Raw genomic sequence first — 19,884 nt, 5'->3', positions numbered from 1 at the left:
GTGGATGCCTTCTTGGCTGTGACCTACCATTTTATAGATGACAACACATTTCTGAAGTCTACACTACTTGGTGTTGTGAAATTCCTGCAGGCGCATACGGCTGAAAATTTGGCCTGTGTGAAATCCTCTCTTATGGAAGAATGGGGAATAAAATAAAGTCACATGTCTGGTTACTGATGGCACATCTAATATGATTGCCTGTGGAAATAGCTGAAGCTGCCTCATGTGCTTCAAAAAAAAAGAAACTGAGGTTGAAACAATGTGTTGGAGCGATTAGTAGAACTCAGGGAGCCTGTGGGGGCAGATTTGGCGGGTTTACAAACTGATATTCCTGCGCTGATCTCTGATGTGTACAGTAATGTATGTGGGTGCCGGTCTATACTGTATTCTTTTCACAAGGCAACTGTGGAGCTGTCAGACCTCAGTGGCAGGCATAATCATATCCCAACACATTTCAGACTAAAGGATTTGAACTCCCTGGCACTGCCAGACACCTAACTGGCTATAATTTGATGGGGAGGATGCAGGTTGTCTGCATGCCTCTGGAATGACTTCTTTGACCTATTCACACAGCGATCGAGAGCCTTACACTAATGCCAGAGTCCCTCTGATTTCATACTTTTCTCTGCATTGTCCAAGAACAATGCAGAGAAACAAGCACAAAACCATGGGTAAAGTTTTGTAATCAAGAACACACTCTCATGTACTTGGAACATGTCTTAGCAGATTGTGAATTACAAGCAATGTTATAAGCAACACAAGTTCAAAGAGGTGCCCTGTTTGCAACAGGTGGTTTGTTGACAAGGGGTCATTCATCAGACAAAACCCACATGGCCCATATGGGGATTGAACCCATGACCTTGGCGTTATTAGCACCACGCTCTGACCAGCTGAGCTAATCGGCCTTTCTCTGTTCGTTTTGCACTTTTTGGTGCAGCACTGAAGGGAACCTTTCCATGAAATTGTAGACTTGGTGTCAACGAGATTACGGCCACTTTTTCGACCGAGCATAGGTGAAAGTTGACACTTATTGTTCCCTCTGACAAATGGTTATTCTGCAGCCAACTTTTGAATTAAACTTCAAAAGCAAATGTGGAGAAGCTTTTGTTAAAGAGCAATTCAGTGCAGTTGTACACAATGACGAAATCATCAATTGCAAAGTCCACTGAGCTTTATTGCTGCGAGTTACATAGTGCTGTCTATTACACCATGAAATCTGCCATAACAACAAAAATGTAATGTCTGATTCTGTGAGCCAAGGAATATAAACCTTTTAGGGACATATTTAAAATATCAGATTTTCTGCCTGAGCACAGAGTAGGCATTTTTTTCTAGCTTTAACCATACGTCCTCTTTCTTTGGAAATCTGTGTCATTGCTGCATGAATAAGCAGAAAGATTTTGAGCAATTTTTTGTCTGGGTCTAAGGGGCAATTTATTCAAACCAAAAGATGCTATTTTAGCTAGTTTGTCAAATGAACATGTCAAACCTACAGAGACAATGTGTCTAGCTACAGAGCTCTGCAAGGTTTAATTCTTGGAAGTATTTGAAGCCATAGAAAGTTATTCTGTAAGCATTGCTTAACTCAATAATAAGAGACAGTTAGAGCCAATGGCTGCCAGATCTAACATAGCTCACATTTTATAGTGTTTGCATAGCATATCAGAATCTGCAAGAACTATTCCTGTCATTTCAGGAATAAGCTTTTTTGACTTCACAGCTAGATGAAATATTTAGGGTGGATGCAGGATTTGGTATGATCTCCTAGAGAATTGCCATTCCACTGTGTCTTCAGCTTTTGTCCGATCTGCAAACAAGTCCCACTCTAGGAGAACTAGGTCAAGTGGTAGAGTGCTCTTTTAGTATGTGAGTGTTAGTGGGATTGATGCTCACATTCTCAAGTCTAGAATTTGTAGTTTTTTTCTATGATGAAATCCTTTCTGATAGCAAATGTTTTCGGGGCCTGCTAATACGCTTATGCCATGCACACATTACGTGACTTTGGAAGTTTTCAAATTGATGTATGGCTCACACTGCACAACTGTATGTCTTGGAATCTGGAGTGCTTAATTTGTGGTATCTCAGTGGCAGACATAATCAGTGATAAACCACTGATATGTCAACTGGTCTTAACACAGACAGATTTAACTTACTCTGTTGAGACTGTGTCTAACTTAAACCTTTCCTTCAAATAGAAGAGATCCTTGTTGCAGATGTAATGTTTTTACCTTTATATGGTTTTCCCACTCATAGTCATGCAACACACAAATGCAAACCTCTCACAGACTGTCTCACACACATCCAGTTATTCATCTGAACACATGATGTTTCTGTCTCTGTACCGCTATTAGTTATGCAATGGTTCCTCAATACTAGCACTAACTGAACAGGGTTCTGTATAAATATGATCTTTATAACAGCTGCCATAACAGCAAAAATGTAATGTCTGATTCTGTGAGCCAAGGAATTATTATTGATATTGTGAATATTTAATAACCTCCAATGCCAGCAAATTAAATTTCACAATATTGTGAAAATTGTAAAGGATACTTTATTCATGTCCTCATTGCTAAAGATTGTATCGCTTTATCACAGCGATACGCTAGTTAGCTAGCTAACAGTTGAGGTCAGCAAGTGTCAAACTCGGGGCTATAAACCATTCCTTGTGGAACCATTTCATTGTTCAGCTTTCAACTTTGATCGTTTAGGTGCTGGTAGTTTGTTAGCTAGCTAACTGTTCAGCAATAGAAAACCTACTTTTGTATGATTTAGAGACCCAAATTCACAAACCTGTGGGTTTTCAAATGTATCGTTCTCTCTAAATAAGCAAAATGAATTAAGCCATTACTACAGCTATTGGACTGTTTGAACTACAATATTCGACTGTTCATTTATTGTTAGATTAAATTAACTTTCATAAACATTCTGTATTAATAGAATGTAGTTTTTAATGAGTGATTAACTGTGTATATTCAACATGAAGCTATTCATATAACGTTTCAAGTTTGGTTTATTTGTAACATACATTTATTTGCCACTTTCATTTTTAGGCTGTAGAATGAAAGCTCCTTGCTCACAATCATTGCTACAGTTTGATCAAATTCAGTTATATATATAAACTCCCTATTCAATGGGAAGAAACCAGTTCATGTCATTGTGAATTGCTGGTTCTGTAATCAAAACACTGAGGTTCCATATGGGAACAGAAACTGCTGGGACTGTCCATTCTGTGTGCAGTACAATGGCTTCTAAGAGGTATTGCTGTATTTGAGACATGGTGAGGACATATTTTAGTGAAAGCCTTCCAATGATGCACCCTTAACTGAACCATTTTATGCTGTTGCTGCTGTTAAAAAATGCAGAATGGTGATTATAACGAACCGATCCTTGCACAATATATGGAGCACCTCAACCATGGGGTATCAGCTGGTGTCCCTGTGCTTGATGCATCCAAGACTCAACCAGACACTGAAGATCAAGCAGCTGGCTTCCTTCACTCCCAGAGAGGAAGTAGGTTTTCCATTTGAACTGTTGCCTTCTTAGTTAAGACGTATGCAGGGTTTATTGCAGTGCCAGAGCTGTGAAACTGCAAGGTAATGCATGTCCAGTGCTGGACTTGGGCAAAGATTGTGAGTGGGTCTTCACGGGCAAACAGGATCTGATGGCCCACATGTAGTTTGATATTATTCCTAAATAACTAAGTTTACATGGCTATTTGAAAGAAGCTGATCATGTAAGCAGCAAAGACAGAATATAATTCTCTGACTAAGGATTTAGTTGACTCATGTTTAACCCAACTAAACTGTGGTCCTGGCTGATTTTAGTTGGACTATTGAGCCACTGACTCATGCACAGAGTTTTCTGAGTATTTTGCAGTTTCTTACTGTACTGAGTTCTTACTGAGTATAACGTCAACTTTGATGCATTTGTTTTCTTTTCACCGAACAAAGCCTTCAACTTTGACTGTGGTGACATGAAATCCAGATGTGCAGAGTGTTTTTTCAGTAATGCATCTTTTGCCCGTGCATTTTGATTGCAGTGTTAGGAGGTCATAACTGCTGATCAGAACTTTGGACAAGAGGGCTTATCCTCATGGCTCTCTGACTTTCATGTACATCAACAAACAATATTTTCTTATTTATTTTTTTCCAGCTGTAACAAACCGTTCTGCTGTTTTTTAACTTCTGTCAAATTTTTAATGGTTGTACAGGACAATTACGATGGAAATTGAGGTGTACAAGTGCTACCTTGAACAGACCTACGAGTTGTGCGTGCCTGTCAGACAGCTAAGCAGTATGACATCCAGCACCAGAACCGACAGCTGCGGGCCCTGCTTTTCAACCACCAGCTCAGATGCAGCCAAGATGCAGACAAAGCATTCATTAAGGTGAGGTCTTCTATAGCCAAGGCGATTCTATAGCCAAGAATTCTCAAGATCACATCTAGCTGCATTCCTGTTGGGTGTGAATGACAGTTGCTCCTTCCCAGTTGATACAAAGTGACGATAGAAAAAAAGGCGTACACGGAACTGGTAGTGAACACTGTCCTTAAAGTGCATATAAGTGCATACAGTGTTTGAGCCTGCAATCCAGTTCATTACCCTGTCCAACAGCCTCCCAGGTTCCCCTCCACATCTTCCTTGTCAGAGATGAAAATTTATATAAAAAAATGGATACTTGAATACTTTTGGTTGCTTTTTTGTTCCTGGCTACCATGCTTTTTAAAGCATTAATTATTTCAAACATTGATTTATCTAAGATAAGCAAAGACCTGTTCTCTCTTGCTGCATTTTGTGGGGTTTTTTTGGGTTTTTTTGTTTTGTTTTCTTTCCAAATGAAGCTGTTGTTTTCATTTTTGGTGGGTTTCATACTATCCACACCAGCTTCCAGGTTTCTCTCCTTTTACATACCAAGCAATCAGTTTCCTTTCTCTTTGCTACAGAGCACCTCTTTTCTGTCCACACCTGCTTGGCTGGTAGCTCTCAGAAGCCTTACCTTCCTCACCTGTGCTTTTCTAGTTGCGGTGGCCATATGTGGGTCTGGATGTGACTCTGGAGACACATCCTCTCTCCACAACAGCCCGCACACTCTCAGCAGGGGAATCATCCCACCCAAAGAAGCCCACCAAAGTGACACTGAAGCCAAAGCAAAGAGCATCACCAACACTATGCAAATGTGGAATGACCTGGTGGGTATTCTGCCAGAGAGAGGCAATAGAGAATATCAAGCTGATCTGGTAGTCTGGAAGCAACCACCAGATGGCTGTTGCTTCTGTTGGCCTTTTGACTTCCATCAACATCTACTCAGGCAGTAAAAAGAAATGGTGTACTGGGAGGTAGTAAATCTTGCTAATCAGTACTTGTTTTTGGCCTGTGAAAATACAAACAAACAATACACATATTCAAACACTTCTGAACTACAATTGCTTATCAGGATTTACACAGGCTTATGTTCTTAATAGCTCTTTGCTTACAACTTCATCAAAGCGGTTTTGTTCTACAGTATGTGCAAAGTCTACTTTCCCACACAGTTCACATGAGTCTTGATTCGTCCTGCTGGTTCTTCATGTCTGTGAATGTGAAAAATCAAACTTTTTTGCTTGGCTTCAAGCAGTGATCCTTTGATTGTATCATTCATGATTCATTTAGGATTACAACCAAATGGTTCAATATCCAGCTAGAGGTGTACTCAAGTGAGGTAATAAAATGAAATTATTAATGTAATAATATGATGGCAGGAATTGTAAAAGACCAAATTAGGCTTTGGAAGTAAGCAGGATGTGAGAATGACCAAATATGGCCTCTGTGGCAAGTCTGGGATTGAGGCCAGGATACCACCTAAAGATACAATTTTAATAAAAAATGGTTTTGTAACTTGATGAAAATATATAAAGATCGAACCCACCTGAGACTGTTAGACATTCTGTGGACAATGCCTCGTCTGTATGCAACATTGAGCTCAGAATAAAGATGGCACCGGCTATTCTCTTCAATGAATTACTGCATCTATATCTTTATTTTCTATTTAAAGTGTACTTGAGAAAATGAATGGAATGTGGGAAAAATCTAGGAACCACACAAGAATGTCTGGAGGTAAAAAGTCAAGCCTTAATGTGAGAGAGCCTCCATTTCAGAGTCTGCTGTGTGAGAGTCCTGTGCCTTTCTTCTCTAGCTTGGAATAGGACTGTTGCTTCTGCTTCTTAAGGTTTTCAATCAACAAGGACGGTGGCTCCACCGGCAATGAACCATGAACTTGTTATATTAAACTGCACAAGACAGTAAATTTACACTTGTATTCATTCAGTATGAAGTGCGCCTCACAAACACAGTGCTTGTCTGTGTTTATGTTTTCAGTGTTACAGTGTGATTTTATTTAGGTGAAATTTGTTTTCAGTCTATCTGCAGTAGTGCACTTAAAGGGCCAGGAAGGTTAGTGGAACACATTTGCTCTGCCTCTGACCTCACAATTCCACTGTAACAACAGTGTTCAATTCCGTCATTTAAAAAAAAACAAAACTTGGTTTGGTTTAAATTTGTTTAAAGATTTGTTTAAATTGTGTGTGCCAGTGTATCTGAGCGTGTTACAGTCTCTCTGACCCTCTACACCCATTAGTGCGTTCTTCCACTAGCTTCTCTCTCGTTCCTGCTTCAATATTCAAGGGAGGATTGAGATCCATTCAGGTAATTTTGCAGTCTTCAAAAAATGCATTGAAAGACATTCCAGTAGCTCAGTGGTGCACCTGCGCTCCACTCTGCTCCCCAGTTCGGAGGATGCCAGCACCTATGTTTAGTCTTTTATGTTTAGTCTTTTTTAGTCTGTTTCTTTTTATTTCCTTTGGACTCCAGTGCTTTTTAATAATCTGTTTTGGACATGGTATGGCTGCTCCATTACCCAGGAGCCCATACAAAGGTTCATTTCTGCCTGCCTGCATAACTGCTGGAGGGAGGATTTTATGTCCAGAAAATGTTAAGATGGCAACAGCTCGGTGGGAGACAGTATGTGAGAATCACCTCTTAGGCTCATTTTACTGTTTCTCATGTAGAAGGAATTCCCTCACTATGTTCCCATTCTGAGCATCAAAGCCAACTGGGATGGGGGTTTGTCACATTCTGAATTCTAGCTCATGTCATATTTTGTCAGCATTGGCTTTGATAGACTCAGGTTGTCGGTACAAATTTACATTCAAGATTAGTTGTCTTTTACATATATATCCCCTCTCCTGCAATCATGGCTAATTAGCTGCATCCATCATTGTAATTGTTTAATTTTTCATGCTAGTTCATTCACCCTTGTATTAGTGCCATGCATGTGAAACAGACTCTTGAAAGATTTTTCTTTTTGTATCTTGCATGCCTAGCATAACAGGACATTCAAAATCCCTTGAAAATGTTAAACTTTTTTTTTTATGTATATATCTCCTCAAAATTCCCAGTACAACTGCTGTAGAGTCCACGACTCAACTCTTGACTAAAGTCTTCACTCCGAGCGTCTGAGTCGGCTGCTGCGGCATACGCCACGCTGCTCTGTGACCCTCACTCTCCACTCCTCTCCTCTCCCAGCTTTTCCAGATCCCTCAGATGCAGACAGCCCAGCCTGCCATTCCAAGTAACAGCGCTTCCTTTCGACCCGTGTCCAGCCAGCCCATCATGATGTTCCTGACACCCATGCCCTTCACCTCATCCCAGACCGGCCAGTACTACGTACTCCAGTACTACGTGCCTCAGGTACCCAGAGCAGAGAAAAGCGCCTGTGCAAATATGTACACAGTGTAGCAAATGGGTTGAAAATCTGTCTATAAACAGGTTGGCCAGCAATAAATAAACTGCTCCTAAAATGTGTAGATAGAAATATGTTTTATCTTGGAAGCAGAAATGAGAAATTCTAGTTTAGTTTTTTTCAGTGTAAAAACTAAATGTTTTTGTATTTTTTGTTTGTTTACTGCTTCGAATATCTCTTTTAGGAGTGTCCTATATGAATGGCCATGTCTGGTGCTAGGCCCTTTACTTCTGCTGTTCTGTTTCATTCTCAGTATCACCACAGTGGCCTTCCCTACGTGGGACATCCCCAGCAGTACTCCGTCCAGCCCACAGGACCCAGTACATTCTACCCTGGGCTCTTTCCTGCAGACTGCCCACTAGCATATGGTGAGTTTGGACTTCCCTTTCTCTACCCCCACCTGGGAAACCCACACGCGTGCTCTCACCGATAAAGAGACCTTTCTTCTGGGTATTCCCGCTGGCTGAAACTGCTTTTTCGTTTGCTCTCTAACTGAAACCAGTGCTTTTTTTTGGTCACCACTAATGGCAGGGCCTTCATACTATCCTGGCCAGACCATATACACCAAATCTCCATCCATAATATTGCATACAGCTCAGCAGCCTCCACCCACTAAGAGGGTAAAGAAAACAGTGAGTATTCCCCCTGCCTCAGAGGTGAAATTAATTTAATTGTGGATTGACTTAATAGATGCAAATAACTTGCTGTTCGCTAAGATCCGTATCCGAGACCCTAACCAGGATGGCAAGGATATCACAGAGGAGATCATGTCAGGAGTAGGCATTAGCCAGAACACAAGCCCACCAGTGGGACGTCCCTGCACTACCCCTACTGCTCCACAGGTAAGCCATTCAGTCCCGCAGCCCGAGCCCCTGATCGGCTGCAGGCCGCTGCTTCGCGTGATCCACTCCACAGGTTAAAGTACTCTCTCATCTAGTCCTCCCTCATAATAAGCTCTGAGCTGATTGTTTGGTTGTTTGGCTGGCTTTCATTCTCTTGTCCTATTAAAAGCATCATACAATCAGCAACAAAATCTGATGGTGTAGTTTGATTTCCGGCCATTCTCTCTTCCTTCTTCAGTGATTTGGTCACACCGTTGACCCTCCTCCGTCATATTTGACTGGTTCCAGTAGCTTGTGTGATTGTGGCTGTTCTGATTTAAGAAGGCTTCTCAGATGTGTTTTGATGTTCCGACTTGCCGTGCCTATTCTTTCGTCTGCCTCCATCTTAGTTCTCCCTCACAGCCACTCGAATCCTCCTGATCTTCCCTCGTGTTCCCTCTACACAGACAGCCCACGTAAAGGCCCTGTAAGAAGGATTCAGCCAAACCCTGAGCACCTCAGCTCCTCTGAGGAAAGGCCTCTCTGTAAAGGGAACACTCACTACTGCGCTGTTGCACTTACTTTGTGTCCTCTTTCCCTAAATGTTAACAGTGTTCCTCTTTCCTCTCTTTCTCTATTTCTCCTGCCCATTTATTTAAGCACCCCATGCTTGTCTGCTGTCTCTTGCTGTCTTTGTGTCTTCACCCCCCCCCCCCCCACCTCCACACACACACACATTTTGTGCCTTTGCGGCTGGATCTTTTGCCCTCTTGTGCTTTTTCTTTGCCTCTTTCTCTACTCACTTCTCTAATTATGCTGTGCTGTGCTGTGCTGTGCTGTGCTGTGCTGTGCTGTGCTGTGCTATGCTCACCCCCCCACCCTCATTGCCATTCCCCTTCTTCTGCATGTGTGTGCAGTATCTCTCTCTCTCTCTCTTTCTCTCTCTCTCTCTATCTCTCTCTCTCCATCTTTTCTGTCTTTTGCTAGTTTTTATGTCCACACCCTCATTATCCTCGCATTTTCTACCTCAAATCCCAGCAGCTGAACAGCCAGGTAGCAGAGCAGGGGAATGTCAATGTCGGCCTGGCCCTGGAGGCCCACTTTCCGGCGAAGGCTGCAAGTCCAGCAGCCGGAGAGGCGGTTGCCTCAGGCACGCTGACGCCCTCATTGCCTTCCAGCACTGCTGTTCCTTCAGGCCTCACTCTCCCAGGCCAGGCTGTTATAGAGGCAGTCCAGGCCTGTGGAGCCTCCACTGGGGCAGAGCTGAAAGAGACTGGCGAGGAGCCAGAGGTCTTGCTGGAGGATAAAGTGGAGCCCATTTTACAGTCCAATCTTAGGCAAAGCTTGAGTCAAGGTAAATAAGCACATGCATGACATGCTATGTTAGGACACTAAAAAGACACCAGACTGATTTGTTATGATTTACAGCTATTAGTTTATCCAACACCTGGAAGAAGCCAAAAGAGGACACTCCTGTGGGGCAGGCCCAGTGTCCTGACAGAGAGGTGATTCCTCTCTCCAGGTGCTCACTGTACCCCTCTCTGCATGCAGAGCCAGAGCTGAAGGATGGGAAGAGGCAGTATGATAGAGACTTCCTGTTGGCCTTCCAGTTCATGCCTGCCTGCATGCAGAAGCCAGAGGGGCTTCCTCCCATCTCTGATGTGGTACTGGACAAGGTAAGCCTGCTAAAACATTGGCCTTAGGGGACCTTTAAAACCATTCCATGGAGAGGGGCTGATGGACTTCGACTTGACTCTGTTGTTTTCTAGATCAAACAAAACAAGCTGCCCCTGCAGCAGGTGGGCCCTCGCATTATCGCCAGAGACCCAGGCTTCAACCCAGCCTCTGCAGACTTCAGCAGGGCAATTCCTGGAGGCAGGGGTGCACCGGTGGGTCTCTCCGCTCATCCCTTCTCTTCTGTCACAAATGAATGAGCGCCTGGTCATCTTATGTGACCGAGGTCTTTGTGACATTGTTACCGCCCATAATAAAGAGCACCCATTCGTTGCTTCAGCTGCTCAGTGTAGGCCCGAGACGGCTGCCTCCCCGCAAGATCATTACCAACGTGTCCGTGAATGACGAGGTGCAGCTGAAGAAGGCTGAGAATGCCTGGAAACCTGGCAGGAAAAGGGAGAACACCCAGAACCCCGAGACCCAGAAAACTCAGGTCAGCACCTCACTCCGCTGTGCCCTGTTTTCAGATTTCAGAGTCACAGCCTGTTATGGTGGTCTTGAAAGCTACTTAATTTTTTTTGCGATATGCTCTTCAAGAATTGGATATTTAAATTATAGAGTCGTTGTTTAATTGGGTGGGTGTGCGGGGAGTGTGCACGAATGTAGCTATGCAGGGGGACATTGGTTTCTAGTGTAAACAGGGGGTGTGATGATACTGAGGACCAGATCTTGTGTGCTTGTTGTTCCTTGTGTTGATTGTGGTGTTGATTTTGGTGATAGAGTATTGTAGATATTGTAGTGTATTCTGTGGATGATCTTGTATATATTATAGGTTAACACCCAGTGGTTGTGTTAAAAATATTCTTGCAAATTTGTGTGCAATTCAGCATTTGGAGAGATTGACAGATCTTCATTGCATTGTCTGGTCGGTAGGGTTATTATTGGATCAGATTTGGTTATTATGTATATATTTTTTTTGTTTGTAGGAGTTATATATTGATTAAATCTAAAATTCTTGTAGCTGGTTCTAATGGGTTTTCTTTTAATTTGAATTTGGAGCACATGAGGGGTTTTAGTTGATAAGATTTGATAAACTGTTTGCTGCCAGTGCTACACTTCTCAGAAAGTGTGATTGATGTATGATGCCTTTATCGGTCTATATAGCAAAGTTGAGTGATTTTTGTTCATGAGGAAGTTCCAAATGGCAGAGTAAATATTTGGTGAAAGTGAGGAGTTAGTCATTATGTGGAAGAACTGCTGAATTTAACAAAAGATTGGGATCTTTGTAATGGAAAGCTTAGTCGGTAGTCTGTTTTCCTCTCCAGGAGCTTTTCCAGAAGGTGCGCAGTATCCTGAACAAACTGACACCGCAGATGTTTAACCAGCTGATGAAGCAGGTGATGGACCTCACCATCGACACAGAGGAGCGCCTCAAAGGCGTGGTTGATCTGGTTTTTGAAAAAGCCATCGATGAGCCCAGCTTCTCTATGGTCTATGGCAATATGTGCAGCTGCCTGGCTATGGTGAGTAACATGTTCCCATACATTGCTGCTGAAGTTCCATACAAAGGCAAATGCCACACAGAAGTGAACTCTGTTTGAACCACTCTAAACTGACATGGAGCTTTAATCAGCTTCTATTTAGTAACAGAACTCTCAACACTGTCTTATACCCAAGTGTTTCTCCTACATGTCTTTCCTGTGTAGTTAAAAGTGCCCATGGCAGACAAGCCCACCAGCACTGTGGGTTTCCAAAAGCTGCTGCTGAACCGCTGTCAGAAGGAGTTTGAGAAGGACAAGGTCAACGATGATGTTTTGGAGAAGCTGCGGCACCAGCTGGAAGCGGCCACTTCAGTAAGCAGCACTCCTGTCTAGTTTACCCGACTCACCAACCCACAGATCAGGAGAAAGGGGACTGAAATCGGCAGCAGTGCTGGGAGGCGGCCAGGTCGTTATCGGGTCCAAACGCGCTGTTTCTTGCTTTTGTCTTTGTTCTGGTTACTCCTCGCAAGGCCAGCGAGCGGGAGAGGCTGGAGGAGGATCTGGAGGAGGCGAAGGACAAGGCCCACAGGAGGTCCATCGGTAACATCAAGTTCATCGGGGAGCTGTTCAAGCTGCACATGCTGTCAGAGGCCATCATGCACGACTGTGTGGTCAAGCTGTTCATGAACCACAGCGAGGAGAGCCTGGAGCGTCTGTGCCACCTCCTCACAGCCATCGGCAAAGACCTGGACTTGGAGAAGGCCAGGGTAAGCAGGCCGCGGGCCTGGTCTGGGTTGATTTAATATTCTCAGCAGATGCTCAGCACTTGCATCGGTTTATCTTTAATATGTCATGTAAAGGTTTACGGCGCATGTGTACATGAGTGCTAGTGTGCAGTGCAGCGGCTGTGCGGATTTTGTCCAGATTTGGTCTGTGTTGCGTTTTTCACAACAAGTACTTTACACATCGAAACTGGATGAAGAAGTTTTGGATATTGTATATTGACTGTCAATTTTGTCTCTAGTAGGAATGGCAGTTGTGATGTTGACAGTTCAGTCACCAACTAGTGTGACAGTTATTTGTGTTCAAGTTTCCTGGTCTTTTTTATTGTATTTTTTTTTCTCCATGCACGTTTTTAACCAAAAAACAAGCATGTTGAAATGTTGTTTATAAAAGTTTATAAAAGCCTGCACTCTGACTACAGGGTAGCCAACTAATTAGGATCATCATCTATAGTGCGACTAGCATGCTGTGCTGATATCAGTGTATTATTAGGCCTTGGCAATGATTTTAAAAGTGTCCAAGTTCATGTTGTTTAGTGAAGTTGTTAGTGTGGTTGTTAGCTCTGCTCCTACTGCAGCTGACAAAATGAAAGGCTTTTATTCAGGACTGGTCAGCTGTTAGAAGGTTTTGCTCTCACAGCCTCCTCCACGTTTGCCACCTCCTGCTGCGGCACCCTGGATTCCCCAAAGCCAAGTGCAGCTGATGACAGCACAGCTACACCCACAGTGGCAGTGAACTGCTTTACAGCACTGACCAACGTGCAAGGCAGCAGGGTTTACATAAGAGTCATAAACGTCTTGTGACATGAGTTCAGCTGAGAGCACACCTGATCGAATCGAAAGGTGAAGAATATCTGAAATTTGTCGACGTTTCTCTTACACTCTCTCTCTCTCTCTCTCTCTCAGCCAAAAATGGATCATTACTTTAAATATATAGAGAAGACAGTGAAGGAGAGGAGGGGTTCCTCACGCATTCGGTTCCTGCTCCAGGACGTCATCGACCTGCGACTGGTTAGAGACTCTGCCTGTGTTTGTGTGTTTGTGTTTGCCATTCCAGCGCATGGTGATGCAAAAGTATGCATCTGCTGATTTTGCTTTTCTAGAATAACTGGGTGTCGCGGCGAGCTGACCACGGGCCCAAGACCATCGAGCAGATTCATAAGGAGGCCAAACTTGAGGAGCAGGAGGAGCAGAGGAAGGTGCACCAGCAGCTGCTGTCCAAGAACAACAAGAGGCAAAGGTGTGGCCCTCAATTCCGTGACAGCCTTTTTCACCTGGCTGTGTGAGGCCGAGGACAAGTCCAAGGACAATCGACAAGAGGATGGACACATTTGCCAACATGTGCTAAAAGACAATACAATAATTCAAAAAAATAATAAAACTGTGTGACAAAGAAACAAAAGTTCTGACTCTAATGTATTTTTGCTTTTTCCTTTATGAACTGCAGACAAAACTATATTTAACATTTACAGATGTTCAAAAGAAAAGACAGAGGTGAATATAGAAATAATATTATTTATTTTTTATTTTATTCTTCCTTGGCTTCTCCTGAATTCAGATAGGCTCTGCCCATTAGATTTCACTTTTTTGTTTGTTTGTTTGTTTTATTTTTTTGCTAATTTCAAACCAGTCCTAGGATTTTCACACAATCGGAGTGAAATTGGTGTCAAAATATTTGCAAGAGTCTGAATCTCAATAATTATTTAAACAAAAACCTGACATAAAAAATGCAGCTGTCCTATTCCAGTCTAATATTAGTAGTACAAATTAGTAGTACAAAGGTCAGGCTTTAACTTTAACTTTAACTAGCTGTAACTCCTGAAGGACATGTTCAGATTTCATGAAATTTAAAAGACTTATACCAGTATTGACTTTGAGGTAGCTTACCAAATGTAGCAGTTTTGTCAATATGGGGCATTATAATATGCAAATAACTGTTTCTCAATGACTGCTCTTCTGATCAAGATGAAATTTTGCATACTGCTTCTGTAAGCAAGCTGAAGGATTCCTAAGGATGACTCAAACATTGGCTAATGTTTTTCAGGTAATGGGCTAATCATAGAACTGGCTTCAGTGGACTTCTATAACGTTGATTCTTGTAGAAATAACTTTAAATTTAAATATCCTACTACTTTTTATGTTGCTGATGAACTGTAACACATTAGTCGTAGGACCTTTCTCCAATCTTCCCAAATTTGGTATCAAAATGTTGATGAGACTGAAACATGTTGATATTTGTATGGTATATGACACTTACATACCTATCAATCCTTCCAAGGTGTACTGATTCATTCAAAACAGCTGAAAAAAAATTAAGACTTCTTTGAGTAATTCTTATGAAACTTGACATGAGTATTGATTTATGGACTTTGAGCTAGCATGGGAATTATAGGACATTTTTGCCAACAGAGCCCCTCTGACATATGAAAAGGTATTTAAAAACAGAAAAATGAGTCAATCCTATTGTGTACCAATTATGCATGAGAAATGCAGTTTATACAGTGCAATACTTTGTGACTATTTCATAAAAAAAGTTAAATACGTTTCGTAAACCTTTTTTTAGCCTGATTTTTGATACCTAAATTAGTTGGGCAAATGCACCTTTCAAACAAGTCAGTGACCTTTTGATCTAGAGATACCTTTTAAATGTAAAAAATGCAGATCTTCTTGTAAATAATGATCAAAAATATGTGTATTTAACTATCAATCCCCAAGAGCAGGATTTTTATTAATAGGCTAAAACTTAGCCATAGAGTGTTAGATTATCACCAAACTTCAATGGTGTATATGAACATACTGTGAATGCAAGTACATTTGGGGTGAACTGACCTTCTGGGGAAACTATATTTCTTAGTCATGTCGAATCAGAAAAATAATATTTATATAAAGCAATTCAGCAGAGAAAATTGAGAGATTGGTTTCAAAATACAACATTCCTGGAAACAAAACCTCAAAACCAACCACAAAGGCTGGTGAACTTTATATGGGATGTCATCAGCAACCAAGTTGTGCAGATGTGATAAAATGATTGGACCCCTTAATTGCCAACTGCAGCTATAATAAATGTAATTCTAATGTATGTCATGAATTCCCTAGATGAAAGAAGTTAGACATTTCAATAGCAACACACCTCCCTTGATGAAATGACTGGGTACAGAAATTAGTTGACCAGAAAGGCCAGAAAAATAGCACAACCACAGCCTTCAAACCTGACAACAAACCTGCTTAATGCTGACAGTTTTTTTTTTTTTCAAATACAAAATACAGACTCACTCTCAATGAATAACCATTTGATGAACTAATGCAGAATATAAATTAAGACACTGACACAAGCTTTACTTTAGTTACTAAGCATTTAGGTTTGGGTGTTTTTAGTACTTGGTGGGATGGTTACGAGAAAATATTGGCATATTAGATAAGCAGAAAAATACTATGGATGGGTTCAACACATGATGTGCGTACTCGTTTGACTTTGGATCTATTGGATCACGCCAATAACTGTTGAAAAGAAAAATGACCACCTGAATGCTAAAACATATAATGGAAATAAATGTCTTATGCAATACGAGAATTATGGAAATTATGGACAAGAAAGTCAGGCTTTTTGCTGTTTTTTTTCAAAAAAATGTCCTTGACAGAACACAAGATATGACTGAATGAGCAAAGTTACATTTACATAGAGCCTTTCAAAGAACATACAATGTTTGAACTAATAACAGACACCTGTTCATTTCAACACAATGGGAGAAATTACTCTGCTCACAGAGCTTAGTAACGCGTTAGATCAAAATTCGCTGCTGCACTTTAAAACACTGAGCGTTTTTCTTAAAACACATAAAAGGTGCGAGATCACGCGTTGTCGTGTGAGCACCTCAGTCGTAAAAAGGGCTGAGTTGTCATGAATACGTTATGATCAGGAGTAGTCGGCCGTACTGCTGCGACATCCGGTCAAATCAACCGTCCTCTAAGAATCAGCGCAGTACTAGTTTTGGTAATAGCAGCATCTATGGACATAAACGGCGGCGAAACGGATGGTTTCTTTCTCGTCAACTTTATAGTCCATCACACCTGCTCCTATAGATCGGGATAAAATCTCCATACCAAAACCTCTGAGCATTGGCATGATGAAAATTTAGAGCACGCAAATCCTTCACTTCTGAAACAGCAGAAATTATGTAATTTTACGAAGATTAAAAAAAAAACCTCAACGCTAAAGACTGCTGTTGACGGAGTTTTAATGTAAATATAGCAGGTTGGGGAAGTGTAACGATGAGCAGTGTGTGGAAAAGAGTGAGATTTATTAGGGGCAAATCCAAAGTCCAGGGTCAAATTATTAACATGGAGAGTCCGAGAATTCATGATAAACTAAAGTAAAGAAAAGTGCACGAAGACAAACCAGGGATGCAGGCTATAACATTGGGGCGAGGATAAACATTCAGGCTTATATTCACATGCACGGAAGCCTCGATTAACAAACAGCAGCTGGACTTACAATAAATAGCAGGGCTTAAAAACATGGTCAAATGAGCATTAAACCAGACACAAGTGCAAATTATGAGGGGTGCAGAAAACGAAACGAAGGAATGGAACCACAACAAGGGAGTAAATCAAAATAAAGACACTAGACAGGGAAACCGTGGAGACATGAACGCTAGGAGGGTGGTCAGTGGTGACAGGAAGCTTGTTTCAGTCATGGATGTCTTTGGCAAAATGAATGCAACTAAAATGCTTTCCTCATGTGTCCTAATAACCAAATAATAACCAAGTTCTTCTTTATTTCTAAATAATATGCCTTTCGGAAATTGTATAACTGCTTGTGTTATATTACTTTCTTTTATTCAGAAACACAGGAGACTCAGGTGAAAAGTGTGATGGAAATTATACACTTATTATTATATCCTAAAACTTGTCTCACCTAATCGTAGTCATCAGTTTATTCGATAAATGCATACCTATTTTTATGTTTGTGTTTCACATGTTCCATCCCTTTTCTTTTCTTTGAAAGAAAAATTCCTTAACTTAATCAAAGACTAGGATTAAAAAAATAAAATAAAATAAAATCATAGACAGGTCAGCTGAGCCCACTCCCTTGTCGTAATGTCCCCATATTGACAGTTAAATACCACATATTAAATACAATAGACACTGGAGTGTCTTGTTTTTCTCTGAACATTCCACAGTGCATCTAGAATTTTAATAGTTGTTTATTTCTGCTCAGTTTTTCTGCTCTTATTTTAATTTGTTTTTGTCTTAAGGAGAAAAAAAAGGCGACAAACGAGACCTGTGACCCCAGGGGGAAATCATGGATCAGATGCCTCACACCAAGTCACTGTGTAAACAACACCAGGTTCATGTTTTAGTGTGAGGAATGAGTGCAGGAGTGTTTTGAAAGAGCAAATACAAACACTAACAAGAAGAGAACAAAGAAAACAGGAAGGAGAAGCTCCTTTCCTTTTTGAGTTACTTACTGAGATCATTCTCATAGCAAGTTCATTACACCTTGTGTACTTGTTGTAGTGCAGTTTGCTGTTTCTATATTGGCTGAGAGAAGGAGCAGACCTGTTCCATTTACATTTAAACAACAGAATCTTGTCAGTGGAGGATGTACTTTCTCAAACCTTTTTAACTGGTATCTCGCCTCTGTGTCTCTCTGTGTTCGCAGGACAGGGACCACTGCACGCCTCGCACCAGAACACCTTTCCAGTGATGACTCCCCTCGTGTGGAATTAGTTCACAGCTGTTTAGTCTTATACTTATCCACAACTAGGATTAGTCCATTTACTATTTCTTACAAGTGGGGATCAAGAACATTGGAAGACGTGAGTAGTTTTTTGGAGCAATACAGATCAATACATAAAAACAGGCAAATGACCTGGTTATACTCAAATACATCCATAAACATATCAAACAAAGTAATGCTTAGGTATGAATTTTCTTGACTTCGTGACCTATTATGAAGCTTAACTTGTTATGAACTGACACGTGATAATGTTCACACATTTAGCTGCAATTCTTTGTTTAACTTCAGAGGGTTAAATGGAGCTCACCCAGATGATGGTGTTGACTGCTTCAAGGATTTTCACTAGAAGTTATATAACTGCAAGTTATATTACCGATGTCTAAGTGTATGCAGCGCAGAATTCTTTATTCGTAATGTAATACATGTCCTATTTAATTCTACAAGATAAACAGGTTGGAAAATATTTGTGTAAAATAGATTATGATTATTTTTGGAACATAAAGCCATGCAAACATTGTAAGTGGACATCAAGGAAAAATATAAAATAAAAGAATAGTATAGCATACAGTTACAGGGTATGCCTGTTTTCATTGATTACTAGGGAAGCTCTTTGTCTCCCTCTTGTGGCCATTGTTGTCTGAGCCAACAACCATATCAGCATAAGTGACATGAAGTTACAGAAATTAATTAAAACTAAAACGTATTTTTATAAACACGATTTGACAGTGTGTTTTACATATTCTGGTTGAATATGACATTTATGTGTACAAGATTATAAAAAACACAATCATACATTTACCTGATACTTATATCCAAAGTGACTTACGAGTGAGTATAACTTGAGCAATTGAGGGTTAAGGGCCTTGCTCAGAGAACCAACAGTGGCAACTTGGCAGCAGTAGGGCTGGAACTGGTAAGCTTCTGACTACATGTCAAGTATCTTAACCACTGAGCTACCACTGATCACTGCTGGGGGTAACCATAAATGTTATAATTTAAAATGTTGGATACTAAACTATTTAAAAAACATTTTGGAACATTTATTTATTTCATTTCCCCTAACCTTTGACAGCACGGCTAGTCCAGACCTCTGTATATGCATCTTCTTACCCCTTCTCTCTGCACACAAAAAATAAAACGCATTGAGAAGAGACTAATTGCACAAAGGATAAAAAATAAAATGACATATATAATGATAAAAGGAAAAGGTAAATAGATAACAGTAGATGTGTTAATATAAAATCAAAAGTCATCTAAACAGAACTCAATGCAATAAGTGTGTTTTGAGATGTTTTTGTTTTGCTGTTGGGTTTTTTTTTTTTTTTTTTTTTTTTTCCTTTCAAGTGCTAATGCCATTATGAGTTGCTAGACCATGAAGACATTTAAAGACATTTAAAGAATAATAAAATAATTTGATTTTGCTGTAAAAGACAGATGTCATGTTCACACTGCACAACTGCACTGCTTAATGTGAGCAGACATCTGGCAGACACGCTTATCTATAGCAACTTACAGTTTCAACTATATTACAGAGCTAGGTCCATATAGCGGTAGGAGTTTGATTCAGTTCAGTTCAGCTCACTCAGGCTTTCATTTCTGTTTTCTTGTCTT

The 19,884-nt window shown here is 40.9% G+C and overlaps 1 non-coding gene across 1 annotated transcript; it reads right to left on the bottom strand.

Annotated features, from left to right (window-relative positions):
• Positions 1-831: 831 nt before the first annotated feature.
• On the bottom strand, positions 832-905 carry trnai-aau (transfer RNA isoleucine (anticodon AAU)). Its single transcript has one exon. It is a non-coding gene; the product is annotated as a tRNA-Ile (tRNA).
• Between the last annotated feature and the right edge of the window lie 18,979 nt (positions 906-19,884).

This window comes from Electrophorus electricus, unplaced genomic scaffold, assembly GCF_041902795.1.
Source record: "Electrophorus electricus isolate QZ-2024a unplaced genomic scaffold, ASM4190279v1 Scaffold49, whole genome shotgun sequence".
In the NCBI taxonomy this organism is placed as follows: Eukaryota; Metazoa; Chordata; class Actinopteri; order Gymnotiformes; family Gymnotidae; genus Electrophorus; species Electrophorus electricus.
This window is presented reverse-complemented; position numbering and strand designations above follow the sequence as displayed.